Source organism: Erpetoichthys calabaricus, chromosome 12 (assembly GCF_900747795.2).
Source record: "Erpetoichthys calabaricus chromosome 12, fErpCal1.3, whole genome shotgun sequence".
Classification (NCBI taxonomy): Eukaryota; Metazoa; Chordata; class Cladistia; order Polypteriformes; family Polypteridae; genus Erpetoichthys; species Erpetoichthys calabaricus.
The window spans coordinates 57,977,065-57,995,213 of record NC_041405.2 but is presented as its reverse complement, the minus strand read 5'-3'; the positions used below and the strand labels follow the sequence as shown (position 1 = coordinate 57,995,213).

Genomic DNA, 18,149 nt, shown 5'->3' with positions numbered 1-18,149 from the left:
ACCACTCTGTAATGAGCTGAGTGGGCTCAGAAAATGGATGAACTTTTGAATGAAAGCTTTCTGAATGTGAGAAAAAAATAAAACTTCACACCAGGTTTTGCTTGATCATGGAAATGATGGCTGGAACAAACCGTAAAAAAGTAACTAAGAAAAAAAAAACAAGCTCACATTTTTCACACAGAAAAATGGGGATCATTTGCCCTCTAAAGTGTTATTTCATTTTTTAAAGTAGTTCTCCTACAGAGCTGACCTTCAGTTGCAGAATAAATCATAAACTGAGGCCCATCCACTATTCCATACTTAACCCCTGTTTAGTATTTCTCACTGCAGCTTTTCTATTTTCTCTTTTTTTTTTGCAATGTTCTGTTTGGTTTTCCAACACAAATATTTGACAAATCATTAACCTCAAGCCCATCTGACACGGCCCTTGTATTTGCTTAGGTTGCATTGCTCTGCTTTATGCTTTGTGATTTTTATGAGTTCATCTGTGCCTTTCACATTTTCGGCTTATTTCCCTAAAAAAGGTTTCCACTAAGGATAATGTATTCATCTTAAGGCTTTTGCAGAACACTTTTAAATAGATATGTAAATGTAATTGTGAAAGTGATCCTCTACGTATTGCTGTGTACTGCTAATTGCCTTCAAACACTACATATACGCATTCGCTTAATTGCTTGCAATTTTAAAATCCTGTGAAAGAAAAGTTTTGGAAACTGCTATAATTATTAGAAACATAAAAATGAAAGAAAAAAATCGTGCTCACAGACATCAGGTGTACGCAATTGTCGGAAAACGCTGCCTTTAACAGAATTAACTTATTTCTGTTTCTGTGCAGAATTATGATCAGAAGATTTAAAATAAATGTCCTTCAAGGTAAATTGTTTCCAATAGATATATCTATATTATTCACTGTAAGAGATTCAAAGGCACAATTACTGTATCTGACTCTTTGGTTCTGGCGTGCATAAAATGCACGGCAAAATGTAATAAACATTGCAGTTGCTTTTCCTGATACAATTTTTATCATCATTGAAGAAAATAAAACAACATAAGCTTTAAGTTTTAACATCTATTTTCTGAGTCTCCTTACATTGACTCAAAGCCTTGGACAGGGCATCACAGTACACTCTCACTTGTCCTGGGCCAATTCAAGCCACTAATTAAACTAAGGAACCTTTATATTGGGATGCCCCATTGCCTGAAGCCATGGCCGCCAAACGCTGTAGGGGCATCTAGTATTTTCATAAATGAAAACAGGCAAGGGCAAATGAAAAGACAAACACAAGATTTTACGTGTAAATAGGGCATTCCCATGTGCAGAAATGAAAAAATGCTTTCAGTAAAACACAGTGTGCAAAAGGGAACTGTAATCAATGACTAAAACACATTTAAAAAACAACAAGCAGCTCTTCCTAGAACCTTCCACCAATCAACCAATGCAGTCCTATAACACTCATTCTGTAAGTGGCAGCCCCATTGCTATATCATCTCCTTTCTGACGATAACACTAGCAACATAACATTTACCCCGCTTACTCCATTCTCACGCTGCAGCTCTAGTGGACCCTCCTCCCATAGTTCCTCATTCCAGCACACCTCACTTATCTCCTCTGCTTTCTCTCAGTGAATGAGAAGATCTGACAACACTAGCCTCTGAACTTGATCCCATTATCAGCTCCCTCCTGCCACCACAGTTGGTACCCTCAGGGAGTTCTCAAGGGGTCATCTGTCTCCCCTGCTCCTTCCGTCACTCCGCGGGTTAAAGACCTCTTCATCAGAAACACACCATGGTGTCTTCAGACCGGTCTCACCCCCAGATCTCCTTTCTCTGTCCTTTCTTCAAACTTTGAACCCCTTCCTCACCACTACTCAGACAATTTATCTACCCGGTGTAGGCGTCTCCTGATTTCAACATTAACTGCTTGCTAATTCCACACTACAGCTACACTCACTGATCTGAGTATCACCTAAATGAAATCTGCATTTGCCATATTGTGATGGCCCCATGACATGCAGTGTCACAGATAATGCCAGGCCATCACTGAAACCCAAGTGCTTGGAGCTGTGATGGATTAGTCTTAAGAAATGTGCTACTATGCTAAGCCAATAACAATAACAGAATGTTATGAACACACATTATTCAGTTCAAGGTTGCTAGAGATGAAAACTTTTTCCAGCAACTTCAAGCACAAGGCAAGATGTAGTCCTAGATGAGATGGCAATCTATCACAGGGCACAATATCTCACCAGGCTATGGTAAAGTCACCAATTAAGCTCCTCAAAGACAAACCAGCATTACAATCTGGGAGCTTAGAGGGGTGAGGCAACAGAATTAACCTCCGTGCTGCCATGGCCCTATAAAACTAATCATGTAACCTGAAATTGTTTCACTTTGCACAACATTTTACTGCAGAACAGCAAGGAATTCTGAGAACACTGGAAAATGAAATTCATTCAAGAAAACAGACAGGTTAAGAGTTGCTGAGCCACAAATGAAACCCCTGTCCCTAGATGTGGAGTACCAACCACTCTGCCACCATCATTTTTTGAAATATGTATATTTTTATATTTTAAGAGTTTGTGCCATTACACAAGCAAATGGAAACTTCATAAAATAGTTTCAGAATGCTGTAAATCTTTACAGTACTAACCTCTGAGCCTCCCCGAGGCCAAATTTCAACATTTCACACTGCAAAATTGAAATCTAAACAAGTGAGAAGTTTTTATATCACAATATTAAATCTTGTTTTCCTTATTGTAAAAATGATTGACTTATCAAAAAATTTGTATTTATGATTATTTAGCTTACTTTAAGAAATCATCTCAAGTAAATGTTGCTTATCCCAATGGCAGATTTTTTTTTTTGCTAAATAAAAACAAAACAACTCCCATTTAAAGTTTTCTTGTCTAGCTTTTGCAGATGCATTTGTACTTCTAAAACAGCCACTAAATTCTAATTCTTAACTCCATGATTAATATACATTTAAATGACAAATATAATTTTGACAGAGTGTAGTCAACAAAATAAGGCCGATTTTAAATAAAACACATTATTATTAAGAAGCCATTCACTTACATAGTATACATTTAACCCAGGTAGTCCAATTCAGGGTTCTGTGAGGGTCCAAGCCTCAGCAGTATGTGGCGCAAGGTGGGACCTAACCATGGACGGGGCCTCAGTCCATCGTAAGACCCACTCACAAGAGTTCAGTCTCAAGTCACCAGTTAAATAATTTTGGGAACATGGGAGGAAGACTGCAGCACCTGAAAGCAAAACCACTAGAACAAGGATGGAATATATGAAAACTCCACATGGACAACAATAGAACAGAGGATTTCATGACCTCTGCTAATCCTTCTTTTGGTTGCAGAAACCCAGAGAATGTTATTCTCCACTGGATTTTTTTTTACCCTTTCCCACTGACTATCTGAAGCTTCATATAACTGTGTTCATAAGAATTACTTACGAGCACTATGAAATCAGTTTGTTTTTTGACCCCCACATGTGATATACCACTCAACTTCTCATGATGTCTAGTTATACAAGATGTGGAGCTTTTGTTATTACCCCCTCTTTTTGGTGCTCTAGACCTGAAAAAAAAATAATTTTTGTGCAGGAAATTACATTTTTGAAATAAAGAGTAAACTAATAGGTGTCTTCTGAAGTTATGCATGCCACATCAGCAAACATCACCCTGTAGTAGGATACAAAGGGGTCAAATTGACTCCTTTCCACAAAACTTCAGAAAAATGGGATTCAGTAATATGACTGGCAGTGAGAAATCAAAGTCGATTGCTCAGCAGGTGGTGGAAACTTAAAGCCAACGGTCTCTTAGTGATTCAGCTGAATAAGGAAAGCGCCAAAGCACCGAAGTTACTACAAAAACGGAGAAGATGATATCAGCACTAAAAACATAAGTTCTATCTGCTCTCTGACCATTGAGGGCACGTTTATATGTTGTGTGTCCTGCAGCATGTACAGTTCAAGTTTTCCAGCCAACAGTGTAGACAGATTCACCTGCCAAAAGTGTTTAGTTAATTTAGAGTTGGTCTGGAAAATTCGTGAATTGGAGGACCACGTTAGGAACCTGATAGCAATTAGGCAAACCGAAAATTGGATCGAGTCGGTTTGTTTAGACAATTTGGCTACTTCTGATTCGGCTTCAGTCTCTCCAGGTCCCACTGTAGTCAGTGCGCGGCCGAAGTTAGCAGCACCAATTCAGCCACAGGGATAGTGGGTAACAGTAAGGCGGGGGTCTAAGAAGCCAAAATTTAGTCCCTCATCACCCAGGTCACCAATTCGGACCCAGAACAGATTCTCAGCACTCCGCAATGCACCTGTGGAAACTGAGAATAAGAAAATTCTCATAATTGGCGTTTCCATAGTGCAGAATGTTAGAATTCCAAACTATGTTAAATCAGCAGTTTATGTTAAATTTCTTGCAGGGGCCAAGATTTCTGACATAGAGGCCACATTGGACCGTGTCACCGACAATGAAGTATTTACCTTATTGCTGCATGTCAGAACTAATGAAATTTATTTACAGCAATCTGTGGTATTAAAGAGGAACTGCATCTCTCTATGTACCAAAGCTAAAAGAAAATGTCGGAATTTAATTGTATCTGGCCCCTTACCAAGTTTATATAGAGGGGATGTGATTTATAGCAGATTGCGTTCCCTTCACTGCTACCTAGAAACCTGGTGTGCAAATAAAAGCATAGCGTTTGTGAACAATTGGGATGATTCTTGGGAAAGGCCTGGATTTTTCAAAAGAGATGGTCTTCATCCTAACTGGAGGGGATCTTATGTATTTTCCCAAAATATGGTAGCAAAACTTCCTGGCTGACTGATTAGAACACCATCCAGGCCGCAATCATGTGATCTTAAATCACAGGCTATTGTTTATCCCACCTGTTACTATCCTGAAGCTGTTACCCATAATCCCTGTTGTGGGGCATCCAGTAAATTTAGCCTTGATGCAAACCTTAAATTACTTGATAACCAAAAATAATGTGTATAATTAGACCAAGTGATAAAACCAGACCCTCCACCAGGGGTATCTGTAATAGAAATTTAAACAAAAAATATATCATCAGTTCAGAAAGAAGCATGCAGTTTTAAATGCTGCTTGTTGAACATTCACTCTCTTGGCAGTAAAGCTGTTTTGGTAAATTATATTATATTAAGTACTAAATCTAATCTGTGTCTTCTCATTGAAACCTGGCTTAGTAAATGTGACACTGTCCCCCTAGCTGAGGCGTCACCAGATGGATACTTGTTCCTTCATAAGTCTAGAGATTCTGGTCGAGGAGGAGGCCTTGGAATAATTCATTGTAACAAAATGCAAATCACGTCTAAAAATGTAGGCGACTTTACATCCTTTGAGGCATTCATTTTAAAAATTAAAACAGATTCCAACACAATTATAGTGCTAGTCTACAGACCACTAGGGCCATATTCATTGTTCATGACTGAATTTAGCAACCTTTTATCTGACTTGGCTATAAATCATGATCACGTAGTACTGATGGGGGATTTTAATGTATATATTGATGTGGAAACTGACACTTTTAGCAAATGTTTTACTTATTTGTTAAATTCAGTAGGAGATTGTCAAAGGTCCAACTCATAACCACATATTAGATTTAATTATAACTTACAAAGCTGAAACTCAAAATTTAAATATTACTCTATTAAATGAAGTTATTCCCTATCACTACTTAATTGCATTTGATTTAGTCCTGCCCTTGCCAATTCACTCACAGATTAAAACAAAGACAGTGCAACATCTAGATTGTAATTCTGCTTCAAAATTTATAGATACTTTGAGTAAGTCAAGAGTAATTGTGGAAAACCATTTACGTAGATCAGTTAAAACCAAATGTAAACGCGTAAAACAATTTAGATCAGCTAACATCACATTATAATGTGCCCTTGAGAGATGCTCTGGGTGCAGTGGCTCCCCTTAAAACAAAAGTGATCAAAGCACATAGAAACTCTCCCTGGTTTAATGAAAACACTCAAGCTCTTAAATTAGAGTGTCGAAAACTGAAGCGCAGATGGAAAACAACAAAGCTACATGTCTTTCAAATTGCATGGACAGAGAGTGTTAAAAAATATAAAAAAGCTCTCTTTAAAGCTTGCTCAGAATACTATTCTACAATAATAGATAGCAATAATAAAAATCCTTGGGTACTGTTTAGAACAGCGGCTAAATTAACAAATGGGAATTCAGATCTACAGTGCAAAATACCAACAGATATTAGCAGTACAGACTTTATGAACTTCTTCAATGAGAAAATTAAAAATATAAGATCCCAGATCTCAGCATCACAGTACAAACCGCATACTAGCTTAGCAGACCTTGCCTCACATTGCATTCAGCACTTTAGTAATTTTAATCCTGTAACTGAGCAGGAAGTCTTAACTTTAATTTCTATAATGAAACCTACTACTTGTTCCTTAGATCCAGTGCCAACAAAACTAGTAAAAAGTGCAATGGATGTTCTTGCAGCACCTATTCTAAACATTATCAATAGTTCATTATTGCATGGCACAGTACCTGATGCACTAAAAGTGTCAGTCATTAAACCATTACTTAAAAAGTCAGACCTAGACCCACACATTCTAAATAATTATAGGCCTATTTCAAATAGAAAAATTAGTCGCCAATCAGCTTCAGTCACACCTTATGCATTACAATTTATTTGAGAAATTCCAGTCTGGTTTCCGCACTGGTCATAGTACAGAAACGGAAGTAACGCGGGTTGTAAATGACATTCTGATATCCTCTGATGAAGGAAACTCCACAGAAATTATGTTGTTAGACTTAAGCGCAGCATTTGACACCATTGACCATGTTCATTTTCATTCATATGCAAATGATAACCAGTTATACCTTTCATTTAGATCAAATGAAGTTTCTCTGATGTTGTCTTTAATTAGTTGTGTTAGTGAATTAAAGGAGTGGATGGATGAGAACTACCTATCTTTAAACACCAATAAAACAGAGATGTTAATTGTTGGAGGGAATGACGCTGATCACAACAATATTCTGTCATCATTTAACTCAGTTGGAATCACCATTAATATTATTGAATCAGCCTGCAATCTAGGAGTTATCTTTGACTCTAGCATGTCATTTATAGCGCATATTACAAAGTTCTCCACATCATGTTTCTTCCATCTTAAAAATGTTGAGAAATTAAGGTGCTTTCTAAATAAACAGGATTCTGAGAAATTAATTCATGCATTTATTTCTAGTAGGATTGACTACTGCAAAGCGATGTTCACTGGATGTTTAAACTGTTCTTTATACAGCCTCCAGTTAATCCACAATGCTGCTGCAAGAATTATTACAAGAACAAGAAAATATGAACACATAACTCCAGTTCTTAAATCCGTACACTGGCTCCCGGTTAAGTTTAGGGCAGATTTCAAAATCCTCCTTTTAACATATAAAGCATTAAATGGCCAAGGTCCGGCTTACTTGTCTGAACTTATCATGACTTACAAACCAGAGCGCACATTAAGATCTCAAGTTGCCGGTCTGCTTATGATTCCAAGGATTAATAAAATAACAGCAGGAGGTCGAGCTTTTAGTTACTGGCCCCTAAACTGTGGAATGGTCTGCCTGCTACTATAAGAGATGCCCCTTCGGTCTCAGCTTTTAAATCCCGGCTGAAGACTCACTAGATTTTCCTTAGTATTGTATGTTTAACCAGGTTTAAATAAGGCCACTGTGGCACGCATGCCATACATTTGCACTCAGACAGAATGAGTCATTATTTTCTTAACTAAATGACTGACAGTTAATCAGAGAATTCTTAACAAGTCAATGAATCAGTTAATCAGTGACATGATAAATTACTAATCAATGAATATATCAATTGAAAATTAATCAACTAATCAAGCAATAAGGATGATTTAATTGATGACTAATAACCTAATCAAGTAACATACTGTTATTTTGTTTAAACGTATCTTAGCAGCGCGCATCCCACCCTGTGCCTCTTCCTGGCTTCTGCCCACTGCTGGCTGCTGCACAAAAATAATCAAGAAAAATGCCATCATAATATACACTTTATAATCCAAACAGTTCAATACAAATTAACACAACTGTTGATTATGTATGAGGCTTAACCATTTTGTTTTACAGAACACTATTCATTTTGTAAGTCGTCCAGCTGTCTATTTTATATCACTTATCCATTTTAAACAGCCCAGAATCTTGAGAAGCCAGAACTTTTCTTGGAGGTAGTAGGTGTGGGCCATGAAGTGGGCTTGTGTTGGATGCCAGTTTACACATCCGCTCATGCACATCAGGCCATTTTTGAGCCACCAGTTAGACTAACGGTTTAAGTTACACACAAACAAGGAGAACATGCGAATCTCACACCAAGTGCTGTTAGGTGGCACCATTATTCACTGCCTGAACATTACAATCAATAAATCAGATAAAAGCCATACTGTAGTGTGAATTTATCATGGAGAACACAGCCTAATTCCTCCTTAGACATTTTACAGCTACTGTACACAGGGTATAGATTTTCATTTACTCATTTAACAAATTCAGATGATCCTTTAATCTGTCCAATTTTAGCCTTGTCAATAAAGAGGTTTTAAAATCTCTGAAACTAACTACAAATAAGTATGTCAACAGCCACATTTTTCTAAGCTGTCGTGTATCTCTGCACCATTCTGTTCAACTTGCTTACCCAGGACTCCATTTCTTTTGCAGAATGTTCTCCTACAAGGCTTGACTGTTCCTGTAGGGTTTTGTTTCACTTTTTAATGCTCTACTCAAATTCATTAACAACATCTTTTCCAGATTTGCATAAAATGCTTTAAAATACGATTTAAATGTTTCATAAATATCTTACCTGATGTTGGCAGGCTGCCACTGCAAGCACAGGGATGTTTGGTTTCTTTCATTGTTTGTGTGAGAAAGGCGAAGGACGTGGAGTTAATGTTACAATGACACATTTGCCTTCTTTCTGAAACTTTAGGTTCAATTTAGTACTGTAGCAATGTTGCCTTTGTTTTTTTTTTTTATATATTTTTTTTGTTTTCTTTAAAGTGATCATTTCACTGCACATTTTATATATAGAGTGAGGCACCCTGTTTAGCATTTCTGCCTCATGTCTCCAGAAATTGGGTTCAATTCTGTTCTTGGTCACCGGCCCCTGTATCTTTGTGTGTACTCTGCTTTTCTTTTGATATCTGGAAGATGTCTTTAGGGCAACTGGTGACACTAATTTGAATTCCATACAGGACTAGTGCCTGATACTTCAGGAAGAGGCTTTCGCCCCCATGAAAATAAAGTAGATAAAACACCTAGATAAGCATAAAAAGCCAGAGTTGTGCATTTATAAACTGAGTGTGTATAATGTACCCTTGGCTCATTGCACTCCTGCTTACTTTGTGTTATAATTTGTTCAAGTGCTCAGATATCAGTTCTACTCTTAAGAACTTCTATATTTGCTTGAAGTTCTGCTAAAGTTCTGCTAAGGACTCAGTTTATTGTTAAGACACAAATTCAATGGTTTCAATAGAGTCTGGATGCAGTAGAGAACCCCTCGATTCTGCAACATCATTCAGTGGCTTGCAGTAAGTTTTAACTTGTAATATTGTGCGAAAGAAATATTGTTTAATAAGAGAGTACATTTAGATATTATCTGGTTAAATCCATATACAAAATCGCAAGTTTTAAGCAAATTTCCATTATGGTATAAATATAGAAATAGTAAACTCTTATTTTGTTTTTAAAATCATACACTTGTTAATTTAAGATATTAGGCTTATTATCTGTAATTCAGTCACAGATATTTATTTATTCTTGGTATTGATATCTGTCTTTATATATACACATTGCGATGGGCCAAGACTATCCACTTCACACCTCCAGCCACAGGCCCCTAAATGACATCACAGCATCCTGTGGAAGGAGCAGCCAGAGAGGGGTCTGTCACGACGGTCTCCAGCCAGAGTATTCGTAATGGTCAGTGAGTGCAGTGTTGGTGGGAACCTTAAATCATATTAACTATAATACCCACTAGGGTAAAAGCACTGGACCTCATGATCAAGTGACCTGTAAGTAATTTGCTAAGGAGACTCAGGTCTGTTGATCTGTGCAGCATGAGGATGATGGCAAAAGTTGGATGCACTTCTAGCTGAGGGCTCAATCCACCATGGCATGCTAAGAAGCACCTCTGGGAATGCTATCAGGCAATTCAATGCTTCCACCCAAAAGTAATCATTATGTGTATTTATTTATTTATTATTTGATTGATTGATCAATTGATATTATCTGTCCTGTGAGTCTGTATTCTTGTTTTTTATGTTTTTGCTGCTGTATGCTTTTGAATTTCCCCATGGCGTTAATGAAGTTTATCTAATTTAATTATTTTAAAGTGCAGTAGAATTTATCTTTCCAGCATTGTGGATGTTATTACTAGCAGGTCCGCATTATAGGCTGGGCAAAGCAGTGCACTGGGGCTCTACCTACACAACCACTCAGCAATTCACGACATACATAGATTAGCATGGCACCCCTATGCTCGTGGGGCCCCTGGGCAACTGCCCGGTGTACCCATGCATTAAGACAGCCCCGATTACTAGTGGGATGAGGCAAGACACTACACTGGATGTGCAGGCAGGTCATCACAGGGCACCTTCATTCACTCATCCATATTACTTCTTTAAACTTGGCCAAGTGTGAGTGTGGCTGTGCGTGTGAGGAGCCTTTGTGACGGCCTGATTATTTTATGTTATGTTAATTCTAACAAGGAGTAAAGAGTGGAGGTAGCAGCAAGCTGAACTAAGAATGTGGTGTTTCACTCACTAAAATTTTACAAACATTACTCACTGAAATAATTTCAGGTCTACCTTTCAGTGCTTTGTATTAATGCCAAACAGCAGAATGAAAAGTAGGTTCTGCAAAATCAGTATTCCTTAGTGCCATTAACATCACAATTAGATCACTGTGACTGTAACTTTAAAATAAACTTAATTATAAACCACTGGCGTTTTTGCTTCACATTGAGATCCAAAAAGGTGACATCTGCCTCAACAAGGACATTTATAACAGTGTTTACTAAAAGAAATTTTTAATGAAGACTGTGAAAACAGGCGGCACAATGGTTAGACACTACTGCTTCACAGCTCCAGAGTTCAGGATGCATATTCCTTCCATGTGTTTGTCAGTGTTGAGTTTACAAGTTCTCACTTTGTCCATGTAGGTCTTCTCAAGGTCTTTCAGCCTTACATATGTGAGTGCTAGGCTTATTCCTAATGCTAGACCATCCCAGTATCACTGTGGGTTTGTGCATGAATGAGCTTTATGACAGACTAGTGTCCCACCCAGAGATGGTTCCTGTCTTGCGCTTTCTGTAGCCAGGATAGGCTTTAACCCTTCATGCCCCAGGCTTCTCTGGGTACTCCTTCCAAATTCTCAAAGTCATGCAGCAGCTGGCCACTCTACACTGTCTCCAAGTAGGTGTGCATGAATGTGTGCCTGGAACTCTGTTCAAAGTGTTTGTGTCCAGTCCTGTATGGAGAGGCTGCAACCCCCAAAAAAATATGTACAGATAGATGGATGGATGCATGCGTGTATGAAAATAGACTCCTTAACAGGCTACTTTCCTTATTGTGTTTGAGTTTGACAGGTAATACTAATTAAAGACACCATTGTGTTTAAAATGAATGTAACTATGTACCATAGGTGAAAAAATAAAGTTGATGATGTTGACCTTAAGCAACTAATGATAAGAAAAATGCTCATGAAATTTTTGTAGTGGTTCACTCAGATATGTACTTCCCATCCCTCAATAAATGTAAGCAGTAAGTAGAATGAAGTTGTACATTTAATGTACATGTCTTTTAAAATATTGAATATTCCTTCATCAATCTTTCAGTGGCTCTGTTAGGTCTCTTACCATATATGTGTTCTGCTGAATGAAAATTTTAAAAAACAGGCAACAAAGGAGCAGTGAGCTGTGCTGCTGCCTGACTGCACTGGGGCCCTGGCTTGCTTCCTAGCTGTGGCACCATCTGTGTGGAGCTTGCTTACTCCCTCCATGGCTGAAGATATCTGTTCCCATCGACAATATGGATACTCGATGTCATATGGACTGGTGTCAGTTTGACAATGTGAGAGTTTTTGAGTGCAAATGTTCCATAAAAGAAGTAGAGCTGGACAGCATATCAAAAAAATATAACTCAGGAGTCACCTGACTTTCTCCATATTTTTTATTGTGGTAGCACATGAATTTGGGTGACAGGGCCTACATCCACAACAAAAGCAACACCTTTGGACTCTTGATAGAAGAAAATACGATATAATTAATGGAGACTCTAAAGGGATAGTCTGTTACCAATAGGACAAGTCAGGTCATCTCATAGGAAAAGTTCCTCCATTAATATGAAATAGTTGGCAGTTTCAATGAGTGTTTCAATCAAATATTGTAGCTATACCTATTTCCAGCTTTCATTTGAAACACAGTACTATGGATGGCAAAACATTTATCCTCTATAAATACAAAATGATGGCAGATCAGAAACAGATGGAACCATCAAAAATTCTTGTAAGAAATATATAGGGCTTTCAGTTCTCTCCAACTGGCATTATGTAATACGAGAGCACAAGATTCTTTAAAAATAGATTCTTTATTCATACCTAATTGCCAGCCCAAAAACACATACATCTTAAAACGAGCATTGGAGGACACAGCACTCAAACAAAACCATGGCAGATTTGAAACAGATGGAAACATCAAAAATGCTTGGAAGAAATTTATAGACCTTTTCTCCAACTTGTTTTTTGCAGTGGCACATACTCCCTTAAAAATAGAGTTATTATTCATGCCTAATTATCAATGCAGAAGTACACACACACAAGAAGGGAAGGACAAAACACTTAATTGTAACAGTACAAGGGATTACTAAAAGGCAGAAATAATACCAATGAAAAGGAAATGTAAACGGATAGGCAAGGGAGTCGTCAAAAATAGGCAAAGGCCAGAGTATCAAAAACAGGCAGAGAATCTTTTGTCAAAGCCAAAAATAATTAAACCAAAGGTCGGACAGCTTGATGAATTCCAAGATAATAGCACTCAAATGTTAAACCCTTGTGACTGACAGAAGATCATCAAGAAAATGAGCAGGCAGCAAACAACCAGCTGGGTGTGGTGGCTGCCTTTTTATCATTGTATTCAAATTAAATATAACATAACATTTTAGGCTTACTTATTCCAATTTACCATTTCTGAGGGTTTACACAAGTAATAGCTTCAAATGATAGTCTTAATAACAATTCCAAATATGTTACTTCTTTGCTCTCTTTTTCTCTTTAACCTGAATATTCTGCTTGGTTATATAAAATATTTTGCTCTTGGCCTTCATTTTTTTCTTGTTTCTGGATATTTACTACGGAAGCCAAGAGAAGGTGTGCAAAATCGTTATTTTTTTAAATTGTTTCCTCAAGATAACAGAATAATGTTATCAAGATCTCGATAAAATAAAAGATCTTGTTTTCTCGAAAATTATGAAATAATTGTATCTAACATTTAATGTTTAGCTTATTGAAGCCACATCCTGTTTCAAATGGCAGAAGAGGAGAACTGTATTGATCAGCGCATCCCATTTTTGTTCAATCAAGGGCTCACACAGGCTGAAATATGTTTATACCTTAGTTTAGAATATAATAACATTAGTGTCCGTCATTTAAGAAGAGCTTAAGAACTTAAGCAAGGCTTCAGCTGTATAAGCGTCACAATCTAAGCGAGCCTGATGCCAGGAGCAAAGGTTAAGTTTTGTTTTCTTGAGATTGCAATAAAATTATTCCATTATCTCCAGAAATCAAAGTTCGCTTTCTCAAGATCTTGATAAAATTAGTCTGTTATCGCGAAGAGACAATTAAAAAAAATAACGATATTGCACATAGTCTCTCTGCTTCCGTAATTTACAAAGCCAAAATACAAGCTAAATCTATTTGTAGAAAAGTAAATATAGAAAGACTTATAATATAGAGCCCCGTTAATTGCAGTAAATTACTAATAGTACAGGGTGAGTCAAAATTATGTTAACACTAAAGGATTAATTTTATCTCGACCACACCTTTCCAGGTCGATGGATAGGTTGTGGTAGACAATTGCCATGGCCTCCACACTCCCCTGATTTGACACCCTGTGATTTCTGGTTATGGGGTATGGTGAAGGAGCGTGTGTATAGCAGTAAAGTTTGTGATATCAATGACCTGAAGGACAGAATACGGACTGTGGTATCATCTATTCCCCTTGAAATGTGTGTCCGGGCTTTAAATGGTACTGTTGCTCATTTGTTTTTGTGTATTGAACATAATGGCGAAAAGGTTGAGACATTCCTGTAAATCATCTTGCACATATGAAGCATGTTTTGTGAATAAATTGTTTCTGCCATTCAAATGTTAACATAATTTTGACTCACCATGTAGATTATAATTGCTTCATATACTACACAACTTGTAATAGAATTTGTTTTTTGAAAAGTGAGTAGGAGGATGGGTTCCAGTAAAAAAAAAAAAAAAAATCAAATTTAGTAAACTGGACATTTCAGTTTAGCGATTTTGCTCAAGATCAGCAGATTCTGACATCAGATTCATAAAACGTACATAACACATGAAAAGAGGCTTAAAATCTACATATGCAACTGTCCACACAAAAGTCATGATTTATAACGAGACTGATCAGAGAATGTGCGCATATGTACAGTAATTCTGACCCATTCATATACAAGATTTCAGAGAAACTGGGAAATGACGACACCCATGATCAAGTAGGGAAATGCCAACGACAGCACACACACACACACACACACAACACTCAGGGTGAAAATTTTGGGTCCTGGAGAGCAACTATGCAAACGTTGGTCCAGATCAGTCAAATGGCATAGGATTGTATAGATAGATAGATAGATAGATAGATAGATAGATAGATAGATAGATAGATAGATAGATAGATAGATAGATAGATAGATAGATAGATAGATAGATAGATAGATAGATAGATAGATAGATAGATAGATAGATAGATAGATAGATAGATAGATAGATAGATAGATAGATAGAATAAAACAGTGATCCAGAAGTTACCACTTCTGTATCACACCTCCACATTCTCCAGTTCAAATCCTGAGCCAAGCATGGGGTGTGTCTGTGTAGATTTTGGTTATTCTATTTTTTTCCTCTTATCCACAAATCTTGGCCCAGGATGAGTAAATGTGTTTGCTTATCTGAGTGTGCTCTTCTCTGTCTTGTGCCCTATTCTAATGGGGTAGACAATGGGTTCATAACTCTAGACTGAATAAGATAATAACAAAATGAATGAGTGGATAGCCAATAACTTATGTATGGAGCATGGAGCCCATGTAATATTGTTGTGATTTATTTCACAAATGGCCAAGTGGTGGGATGCCTTCAATAACATACAAGGAAGCAGGCGAGAATCCCACCAGCCTGACTGAAGGAGGAGCACCAAACAGCACTAAAGTGGCTGGCTACAGACTACATTGGGCAAAAATGAACTCCATTCTCAAAGTTCAAAATTGTATTCTATAACGTCCCAAAACACATGCAAAAAGACTCACAGAGACTCGCAGTCAACTCCTGGCTTCTATAGACTAAGGCAACAAGAAATCTTTATAAAAGAGGATTTATTAAATGAAAGAGAAAAAATAAAACAAAATGTTCAAAAGTGTGTAAAATAAAGAATGTGTCAAATTCAATCCAAGCAAACACAATCCTTAAGAATATTCAAGTTCCGGAGCAGAAACGGTCAAAAGCCAAAAAAAAAAAAAAACTGATGATACAAGAAGGGACTTTACTTCCCATTCTGCATTTATTGGTTGAGGAAGTCCCTTAGCTGTGATGGAAGGGTGTCCCCGTCTCTTGTGGATCCACCCACAAAATACATGGAAACTAAATAAAACTTTGAAACTAAATAACAACTATGTAGAATAAAATTATCAGAAAATAAACAATTAGACAAATAATAAATGAACAGAGCAATATTACCATAAATTAAATTAAATTGTGAACAATAATAAAAAATGAGCAAAACAGACAGAAACAGAAATTTAACCATACATTAGGGAAGAAACTCCTTGACCATAAAAATAATGCATGCTAAATAAAAATACATTTAATTAAATGTTTTCCTAGATATATTGCACATTAACACTTTTGTGTTTTACTTCATTTTATTTTTTAAACATTCAATTATTCCTGAAAACACTTTTTTTTCAACAGCTCAAAATGTTAGAACATTTTTAAGGCCATGTTCTAATAATGATATATATTTTTTAATCAAATACTTATTTCAAGATTAAGATTTTGTTATCTTGTTACTTGACAAGCTCTGGTTAAAAAAAAAAACAAAACCTCTTATTTCTGAAGATTTCAGTCAGCCACATGAAATACATAGAGATCGTCTTTCTTGACATATTTCCCTACTCACTTGATTTCCAATCAACTTTGATTTTTGACATGTTTCTTTTAAGTCATCTTAGTGCAATGATCAGAAGCCTGATTAATAATTTACACTGACAGAGGTCTCCTTTGGCTTGACTGGCTAAGACGGTTGCTTTTCACTCTTCAAATGAGGTAAGAAAATGGAGTTTGTGTCCTAGGTGCCCAGAAGAGATGGCTCATGCATGACAGGTGTGCTGCCTGAGCAAAGAAATCCCAGCTACAATAGTGTAGACAGTCATACTTTGCTCATATTTTCCAGCAAGGGAAACTACAGTATGCTTGACTGAAGCAGAGGACAAAGATGTACAGACAGAGAGCCATTGTGTGTGCCTGTGGGACAGTCAACTGAGTGGGGTAAGAACTTAGAATGTGTGAGCTCTCCATGGTGCTGAAGACCTATGCCTCCTTCCTGACCACTACTGTTATTTCAATCTTCATTGACATTTACTGAGAAATATTATGCTTTAAAAATTATATAACAAATCAAATTTTATTATTTGTTTAATCTGGTTATATTCATTCATATTTACAGGTCTTTTTGTCAGTTTTATAAAGATTTGTTTTCCAGCTCATTATGTGTTCAAAATTACAGTATAAAACAATCAACTGAGAGAGACACAGAATTAGTGCGCTGTTTAGAATACTGACTTTACATGCCAAACAAAAAGAAAAAGTATTAAACCATTTTATATCAGATATGGACAGTGCATTATACTTAATTGTACAAAGAAGTTAATTTCTGGAAAGCATAAATGAGTTGTGAAATATCCATCCATCCATCCATTATCCAACCCACCATATCCTAACTACAGGGTCATGGGGGTCTGCTGGAGCCAATCCCGGCCAACACAGGGCGCAAGGCAGGAAACAAACCCCGGGCAGGGTGCCAGCCCACCGCAGGAGATGTGAAATATATAATATAAAAAGAATTATGAACAATTTAAAAACATAATTGAAAAAAAGGGATTTTGTAAGAAGCAATTTTCTTTGGAAAATATTGTCTAATAATTCATATATCGACATTTTACAATTTTAAATACTATCAATATATGATTATTCCACTTTTAAACATAAAATGTGCTAGTGTGATCCATTTTGGAAGGATAAACTGATTTTGGTTTCAAATGGTCACATTTCATATTTGATAGTTATAGTCGTGGCTCAAATCCCAGGCCAGTCACTGTTTTTATATGTCCTTGTACCCCAACTCCCAAAGACACACAGTTAGGTTGACTGGTAGATCTAAATTGTGCGAGTATGACTGCAATGGACTGGTGTTCTGTCAGTTGTTGCTTTCCACCTTGTACCTTGTTCCGACTCTTCACAACTTTTAAACTATAATAAACATGGAACAATGGATGAGTGAAAATTATGATATACATTAGTGTTCAAAAGTTTGAAATCACAAAGAATTTTTCATTTTTTTTTATTAAAAGTTGTTTTTTTTTTTTTTTTATCGAGATGCCATTAAATTGATTTAAAATTTATAATGATAATGGATAATGGACTCTCTGTTGGGAAGAACGCAGTTTGTGAGACTCAAGGACTGTGTTTCAGATTCGGATGTGAGCAACACTGGAGCACCACAAGAAACAGTCCTGTCGCCTTTTCTCTTCACTCTGTACACCTCCGACCACAAATATAA

The 18,149-nt window shown here is 36.8% G+C and overlaps 1 protein-coding gene across 2 annotated transcripts in view; it reads right to left on the bottom strand.

The window, feature by feature from the left end:
* LOC114662234 (5-hydroxytryptamine receptor 2A-like) overlaps positions 1-18,149 on the bottom strand; it is a 620,625-nt gene that overhangs the window by 543,956 nt on the left and 58,520 nt on the right. Inside the window, exon 1 of one of the 2 annotated variants that reach the window (XM_051934696.1) lies at positions 3,076-3,128. The exons of the other annotated variant lie outside the window; for it this stretch is intronic. The gene's annotated coding sequence lies outside the window, so the exon portion shown is untranslated. Of the gene's footprint in view, positions 1-3,075; positions 3,129-18,149 lie in introns of those variants that run through there. 2 annotated transcript variants of the gene reach the window in all.